Raw genomic sequence first — 9,194 nt, forward strand, 5'->3', positions numbered from 1 at the left:
CCAACTTAGAAAGTTGTGCAATGCAGGTTAGAGTGCCGTGGACCCAGGCTTGGCTGTGCACGAAGGATTTCCACCGGAAGTGCACAGGGGCCGGAGTAGCTGCAAAGTCACGGTTCCCAGCAATGCAGCCCAGCGAGGTGAGGCAAGGACTTACCTCCACCAAACTTGGGCTGAAGAGTCACTGGACTGTGGGGGTCACTTGGACAGCATCGCTGGATTCGAGGGACCTGGCTCGTCGGGCTGAGAGGAGACCCAAGGGACCGGTAATGCAGCTTTTTGGTGCCTGCGGTTGCAGGGGGAAGATTCCGTCGACCCACGGGAGATTTCTTCGGAGCTTTTGGTGCAGAGAGGAGGCAGGCTACCCCCACAGCATGCACAAGCAGGAAAACAGTCGAGAAGGCGGCAGGATCAGCGTTACAGAGTTGCAGTAGTCGTCTTTGCTACTATGTTGCAGGTTTGCAGGCTTCCAGCGCGGTCAGCGGTCGATTCCTTATCAGAAGGTGAAGAGAGAGATGCAGAGGAACTCGGCTGAGCTCATGCATTCGTTATCTAAAGTTTCCCCAGAGACAGAGACCCTAAATAGCCAGAAAAGAGGGTTTGGCTACCTAGGAGAGAGGAAAGGCTACTAACACCTGAAGGAGCCTATCACAAGGAGTCTCTGACGTCACCTGGTGGCACTGGCCACTCAGAGCAGTCCAGTGTGCCAGCAGCACCTCTGTTTTCCAAGATGGCAGAGGTCTGGAGCACACTGGAGGAGCTCTGGACACCTCCCAGGGGAGGTGCAGGTCAGGTGAGTGGTCACTCCCCTTTCCTTTGTCCAGTTTCGCGCCAGAGCAGGGACTAAGGGGTCCCTGAACCGGTGTAGACTGGCTTATGCAGAATTGGGCACATCTGTGCCCAACAAAGCATTTCCAGAGGCTGGGGGAGGCTACTCCTCCCCTGCCTTCACACCATTTTCCAAAGGGAGAGGGTGTCACACCCTCTCTCAGAGGAAGTTCTTTGTTCTGCCATCCTGGGCCAGGCCTGGCTGGACCCCAGGAGGGCAGCTGCCTGTCTGAGGGGTTGGCAGCAGCAGCAGCTGCAGTGAAACCCCAGGAAGGGCAGTCTGGCAGTACCAGGGTCTGTGCTACAGACCACTGGGATCATGGAATTGTACCAACAATGCCAGGATGGCATAGAGGGGGCAATTCCATGATCATAGACATGTTACATGGCCATATTCGGAGTTACCATGGTGAAGCTACATATAGGTAGTGACCTATATGTAGTGCACGCGTGTAATGGTGTCCCCGCACTCACAAAGTTCAGTGAATTGGCTCTGAACAATGTGGGGGCACCTTGGCTAGTGCCAGGGTGCCCTCACACTAAGTAACTTTGCACCTAACCTTTACCAGGTAAAGGTTAGACATATAGGTGACTTATAAGTTACTTAAGTGCAGTGTAAAATGGCTGTGAAATAACGTGGACGTTATTTCACTCAGGCTGCAGTGGCAGGCCTGTGTAAGAATTGTCAGAGCTCCCTATGGGTGGCAAAAGAAATGCTGCAGCCCATAGGGATCTCCTGGAACCCCAATACCCTGGGTACCTCAGTACCATATACTAGGGAATTATAAGGGTGTTCCAGTAAGCCAATGTAAATTGGTAAAATTGGTCACTAGCCTGTTAGTGACAATTCGAAAGTAATGAGAGAGAGCATAACCACTGAGGTTCTGGTTAGCAGAGCCTCAGTGAGACAGTTAGGCACCACACAGGGAACATATACATGCACACCTATGAGCACTGGGGCCCTGTGTGACAGGGTCCCAGTGACACATACATATAGGCCACAAACCTATGAGCACTGGGGTCCTGACCAGCAGGATCCCAGTGACACATAACAACCATACTGAAAACATAGTGTTTTCACAATGAGCACTGGGGCCTGGCTATCAGGATCCCAGTGAGACAGTGAAAACAGTGACAAACACCCTGACATACACTCACAAACAGGCCAAAAGTGGGGGTAACAAGGCTAGAAAGAGGCTACCTTCTCACACAACCCCCCCCCAAACGAAGGACAATAAGGCTAACCTTGGCCAGTTGAGACTTTATTGTCTAAGTGGTGATAAGTAGAGAGTAGCTCTGCAATAGACTGGTTACTCCCTTTATCATCCACTATATGGTTACTTCCCTGTGGGGATGTAAACCACCCTGTTTGAAGTTTTTTAGCTAAGCAACAATGTGAAGATGTATTTTCAGAGTTTCTATCAGTAAGTTTTAGTTTAGAGCAGTGGGAATTGTCCACTGAACCTATTTGTAGTGATGGAAATGCCAGACAGGGATGCTGTCTCAGAAAAGCCATAGCTGGACAAAAACTTTGTCCATCTGGCTGGAAGATAGAACAGGGATGCTGTTTCTCTTGAGTTGGAGCAGGGCAGGGATGCTGTCCTATGAGCTCCACACTAGGGCAGGGATGCTGTCCTAAGTGTTATGAGGTAGTGCCGGGTTTCTGCACTAAAGTTTCTCTGGGAGGGTTGGAGGGATGCTCCATGTTAACTAAAATGGTGCTGTTTTTCTCACCAATGTTAGTTATCCCACAGAGAGGTACTTCCACCTCAGGGAGTCCAGCTTTTCCAGCTGATGATTCCCTTGGAACAGGTGCCACCCCAGGAGAGGTTTCTCCCACCACAGGAATAGTATCCTGAATGGTAGGGTGGTTAGGGGATACTGTGATACCCTTTTTACCTGTTGATGGAGAGGGATCCTGAGTTTTCAGGCCTTCTCTCCTTTGCTTTTTCATTTCACTTGAAATGAGAGGGAACAATTCCTCAGGGATGCCCAGCATGGCTGCATGGGCATAAAACTCTACATCAGCCCAACCTGAGGCCTCTAGGTCATTACCTAAGAGACAGTCTACAGGTAAGCTAGGTGATACCACCACCTGCTTAGGGCCAGTAACTCCACCCCAACTAAACTGAATTATAGCTAAGGGAAGAAACTTAGTGGAGTTATGGACATCAATAATCTTATACTGTTGTCCAATGATGTGTTGATCAGGGTGCACTAGGTTTTCAGTCACCAAAGTGAAACTGGCACCTGTGTCCCTGTAGGCCAAGGCCTCAACACCATTTATTGAAACTGTCTGCCTGTACTTATCCATTGTAAGGGGACAAGCAGCCAGTGTGGCAAGGCCAATGCCACTAGGTGTGACAGAAACTGTCTTGGGACTGATGACATCAGTTTCCACTATGGACCCATAAGTGAACCCAACTACACCCTTTGCTTGACTGTTGCCAGCAGTCCCACCACTAGTACCACTACTGCTAGGGGCACTAGAGCTTGATGTATTAGTGGTGGTAGGCTCAGGGGGTTTACCTGGACAGGACTTATCCCCTGGCCTATGGCCTCTATTTTTACACACAAAGCACCAAGGCTTTTTAATGTGTGCAGGTTGGGAAGAAGAGGAAGAATTTGTTTTATCCCCACCCTCTGAAGAGTGTTTAAGATTTGAAGTGGGATCTTTGGTTTTACCCTTATCCCCATGCTTATCTTGAGATTTTTCACCATCTTTCTTCTTATTGCCATCTTTGTCACCCCCTGTATGAACTTTTCTGTTCACCCTTGTTCTGACCCATTTGTCTGCCTTCTTTCCCAATTCTTGGGGAGAGGTCAGATCAGAGTCTACCAGGTACTGGTGCAACAAATCAGACACACAATTATTAAGAATATGCTCTCTCAGGATTAAGTTATACAGGCTGTCATAATCAGTAACTTTACTGCCATGTAACCACCCCTCCAAGGCCTTCACTGAATGGTCAATGAAATCAACCCAGTCTTGTGAAGACTCCTTTTTGGTCTCTCTGAACTTTATCCTGTACTGTTCAGTGGTTAAGCCATAACCATCCAGGAGTGCATTCATAAGAACTTGGAAATTATTGGCATCATTTTCTTTCACAGTAAGGAGCCTATCCCTACCTTTTCCACTAAATGATAGCCATAGGATAGCAGCCCACTGCTTTTGAGGGACATCCTGTACAGCACAGGCCCTCTCAAGTGCAGCAAACCACTTGTTAATGTCATCCCCCTCCTTATAAGGGGGAACTATCTTGTGCAGATTCCTGGAATCATGCTCTTTTGCAGGATGACTATGGGGAATACTGCTGCTGCCACCATGGGTATCTAAACCCAACTTCTGTCTTTCCTTCTCTAATTCTAAAGACTGTCTATCCAAATCCAGCTGTTGCTTCTTGAGCTTCAGTCTGGTTTGTTCCACTCTCAATCTATTGAGCTCCCTTTCTAACAATCTGTCATCAGGGTAGGTGGGAGGGACATTTCTAGATACAGAGGTATGATGGGAATGAACAGAAGGAGACCTGTCCCTTATAGAGGGCACCCTAACAGCTTGGCTACCAGTATAATGTGAGAGCACACCATCAGTATGGTGTGATTCAACCTCTGTACCAACTATGCTAGACTGTCTAGTAATGGGCAGGCTGAGAAGTTTCTTTCCTGAACCTTTTCCTGGGGGAGTCCCTGGATCAGATTGAGAACCATTAGCTACTTTTTCACCAGATTGGGCACTTATGGCCTTATCCTGTACTCTAAGCATATTAATTAACACTTCTAAGGAAGGATTCTTCCCTACACTCAAACCTCTCTCTATGCAGAGACTCCTTGCTCCTTTCCAGCTAAAGTGATCATATGCAAGTTTGTACAGTTCAACATTTTTGCCTGTGCCAGACATTTTTTTGAGAGAGTTAAAGTGATAGAAAAAGAGAAAAAAGTTTTCAGAACTTTTTGAAAAGACAGAAAAAACTTTTTAAACTTTTAAGAACTTTTTGAAAGTTTAGGAGTACTTTTCAGCACTTAGAAAAGAGTGAAAAGAGGAAATGCAAAACTTTTTGGCTATGTGTATATACACTGACCTTGTTTTGTATATTTTTCTCTTATGAAAAGTACAATGACAAGAGTGGTAAGTAGTCTCAAGCACTTATCCCACCACTGCACAACCAATGTAGGAGGCTGGACTGTCTTGTAGTGAGTACCAAGGGGTACTTGCACCTTGCACCAGGCCCAGTTATCCCTTATTAGTGTATAGGGTGTCTAGCAGCTTAGGCTGATAGATAATGGTAGCTTAGCAGAGCAGCTTAGGCTGAACTAGGAGACGTGTGAAGCTACTACAGTACCACTTAGTGTCATATGCACAATATCATAAGAAAACACAATACACAGTTATACTAAAAATAAAGGTACTTTATTTTTATGACAATATGCCAAAGTATCTTAGAGTGTACCCTCAGTGAGAGGATAGGAAATATACACAAGATATATATACACAATAGCAAGAATATGCAGTATAGTCTTAGAAAACAGTGCAAACAATGTATAGTTACAATAGGATGCAATGGGGAAACATAGGGATAGGGGCAACACAAACCATATACTCCAAAAGTGGAATGCGAACCACGAATGGACCCCAAACCTATGTGACCTTGTAGAGGGTCGCTGGGACTATTAGAAAATAGTGAGAGTTAGAAAAATAACCCTCCCCAAGACCCTGAAAAGTGAGTGCAAAGTGCACTAAAGTTCCCCTAAGGACAAAGTAGTCGTGTTAGAGGAATAATGCAGGAAAGACACAAACCAGCAATGCAACAACTGTGGATTTCCAATCTAGGGTACCTGTGGAACAAGGGGACCAAGTCCAAAAGTCACAAGCAAGTCGGAGATGGGCAGATGCCCAGGAAATGCCAGCTGCGGGTGCAAAGAAGCTTCGACTGGACAGAAGAAGCTGATGTTTCTGCAGGAACAAAAAGGGCTAGAGACTTCCCCTTTGGTGGAAGGATCCCGCTCGCCTTGGAGAGTCGTGCAGAAGTGTTTTACCGCCGGAAGGACGCCAACAAGCCTTGCTATTCGCAAATCGTGCGTTTAGCATTTTTGGACGCTGCTGGGGCCCAGGAGGGACCAGGAGGTTGCAAATTGGACCTGCAGAGAGAAGGGACGTCTAGCAAGATAAGGAGCCCTCACTAAAGCAGGTAGCACCCGGAGAAGTGCCAGAAACAGGCACTACGAGGATGCATGAAACGGTGCTCGCCGAAGTTGCACAAAGGAGTCCCACGTCGCCGGAGACCAACTTAGAAAGTCGTGCAATGCAGGTTAGAGTGCCGTGGACCCAGGCTTGGCTGTGCATGAAGGATTTCCGCCGGAAGTGCACAGGGGCCGGAGTAGCTGCAAAGTCGCGGTTCCCAGCTATGCAGCCCAGCGAGGTGAGGCAAGGACTTACCTCCACCAAACTTGGGCTGAAGAGTCACTGGACTGTGGGGGTCACTTGGACAGAGTCGCTGGATTCGAGGGACCTCGCTCGTCGTGCTGAGAGGAGACCCAAGGGACCGGTAATGCAGCTTTTTGGTGCCTGCGGTTGCAGGGGGAAGATTCCGTCGACCCACGGGAGATTTCTTCGGAGCTTCTGGTGCAGAGAGGAGGCAGGCTACCCCCACAGCATGCACAAGCAGGAAAACAATCGAGAAGGCGGCAGGATCAGCGTTACAGAGTTGCAGTAGTCGTCTTTGCTACTATGTTGCAGGTTTGCAGGCTTCCAGCGCGGTCAGCGGTCGATCCCTTATCAGAAGGTGAAGAGAGAGATGCAGAGGAACTCGGCTGAGCTCATGCATTCGTTATCTAAAGTTTCCCCAGAGACAGAGACCCTAAATAGCCAGAAAAGAGGGTTTGGCTACCTAGGAGAGAGGAAAGGCTACTAACACCTGAAGGAGCCTATCACAAGGAGTCTCTGACGTCACCTGGTGGCACTGGCCACTCAGAGCAGTCCAGTGTGCCAGCAGCACCTCTGTTTCCAAGATGGCAGAGGTCTGGAGCACACTGGAGGAGCTCTGGACACCTCCCAGGGGAGGTGCAGGTCAGGGGAGTGGTCACTCCCCTTTCCTTTGTCCAGTTTCGCGCCAGAGCAGGGGCTAAGGGGTCCCTGAACTGGTGTAGACTGGCTTATGCAGAATTGGGCACATCTGTGCCCAACAAAGCATTTCCAGAGGCTGGGGGAGGCTACTCCTCCCCTGCCTTCACACCATTTTCCAAAGGGAGAGGGTGTCACACCCTCTCTCAGAGGAAGTTCTTTGTTCTGCCATCCTGGGCCAGGCCTGGCTGGACCCCAGGAGGGCAGCTGCCTGTCTGAGGGGTTGGCAGCAGCAGCAGCTGCAGTGAAACCCCAGGAAGGGCAGTCTGGCAGTACCAGGGTCTGTGCTACAGACCACTGGGATCATGGAATTGTACCAACAATGCCAGGATGGCATAGAGGGGGCAATTCCATGATCATAGACATGTTACATGGCCATATTCGGAGTTACCATGGTGAAGCTACATATAGGTAGTGACCTATATGTAGTGCACGCGTGTAATGGTGTCCCCGCACTCACAAAGTTCAGTGAATTGGCTCTGAACAATGTGGGGGCACCTTGGCTAGTGCCAGGGTGCCCTCACACTAAGTAACTTTGCACCTAACCTTTACCAGGTAAAGGTTAGACATATAGGTGACTTATAAGTTACTTAAGTGCAGTGTAAAATGGCTGTGAAATAACGTGGACGTTATTTCACTCAGGCTGCAGTGGCAGGCCTGTGTAAGAATTGTCAGAGCTCCCTATGGGTGGCAAAAGAAATGCTGCAGCCCATAGGGATCTCCTGGAACCCCAATACCCTGGGTACCTCAGTACCATATACTAGGGAATTATAAGGGTGTTCCAGTAAGCCAATGTAAATTGGTAAAATTGGTCACTAGCCTGTTAGTGACAATTCGAAAGTAATGAGAGAGAGCATAACCACTGAGGTTCTGGTTAGCAGAGCCTCAGTGAGACAGTTAGGCACCACACAGGGAACATATACATGCACACCTATGAGCACTGGGGCCCTGTGTGACAGGGTCCCAGTGACACATACATATAGGCCACAAACCTATGAGCACTGGGGTCCTGACCAGCAGGATCCCAGTGACACATAACAAACATACTGAAAACATAGTGTTTTCACTATGAGCACTGAGGCCTGGCTATCAGGATCCCAGTGAGACAATGAAAACAGTGACAAACACCCTGACATACACTCACAAACAGGCCAAAAGTGGGGGTAACAAGGCTAGAAAGAGGCTACCTTCTCACACAACCCCCCCCCCAAATGAAGGACAATAAGGCTAACCTTGGCCAGTTGAGACTTTATTGTCTAAGTGGTGATAAGTAGAGAGTAGCTCTGCAATAGACTGGTTACTCCCTTTATCATCCACTATATGGTTACTTCCCTGTGGGGATGTAAACCACCCTGTTTGAAGTTTTTTAGCTAAGCAACAATGTGAAGATGTATTTTCAGAGTTTCTATCAGTAAGTTTTAGTTTAGAGCAGTGGGAATTGTCCACTGAACCTATTTGTAGTGATGGAAATGCCAGACAGGGATGCTGTCTCAGAAAAGCCATAGCTGGGCAAAAACTTTGTCCATCTGGCTGGAAGAGAGAACAGGGATGCTGTTTCTCTTGAGTTGGAGCAGGGCAGGGATGCTGTCCTATGAGCTCCACACTAGGGCAGGGATGCTGCCCTAAGTGTTGTGAGGTAGTGCAGGGTTTCTGCACTAAAGTTTCTCTGGGAGGGTTGGAGGGATGCTCCATGTTAACTAAAATGGTGCTGTTTTTCTCACCAATGTTAGTTATCCCACAGAGAGGTACTTCCACCTCAGGGAGTCCAGCTTTGCCAGCTGATGATTCCCTTGGAACAGGTGCCACCCCAGGAGAGGTTTCTCCCACCACAGGAATAGTATCCTGAATGGTAGGGTGGTTAGGGGATACTGTGATACCCTTTTTACCTGTTGATGGAGAGGGATCCTGAGTTTTCAGGCCTTCTCTCCTTTGCTTTTTCATTTCACTTGAAATGAGAGGGAACAATTCCTCAGGCATGCCCAGCATGGCTGCATGGGCATAAAACTCTACATCAGCCCAACCTGAGGCCTCTAGGTCATTACCTAAGAGACAGTCTACAGGTAAGCTAGGTGATACCACCACCTGCTTAGGGCCAGTAACTCCACCCCAACTAAACTGAATTATAGCTAAGGGAAGAAACTTAGTGGAGTTATGGACATCAATAATCTTATACTGTTGTCCAATGATGTGTTGATCAGGGTGCACTAGGTTTTCAGTCACCAAAGTGAAACTGGCACCTGTGTCCCTGTAG

This window comes from Pleurodeles waltl, unplaced genomic scaffold (genome assembly GCF_031143425.1).
Source record: "Pleurodeles waltl isolate 20211129_DDA unplaced genomic scaffold, aPleWal1.hap1.20221129 scaffold_70, whole genome shotgun sequence".
Classification (NCBI taxonomy): Eukaryota; Metazoa; Chordata; class Amphibia; order Caudata; family Salamandridae; genus Pleurodeles; species Pleurodeles waltl.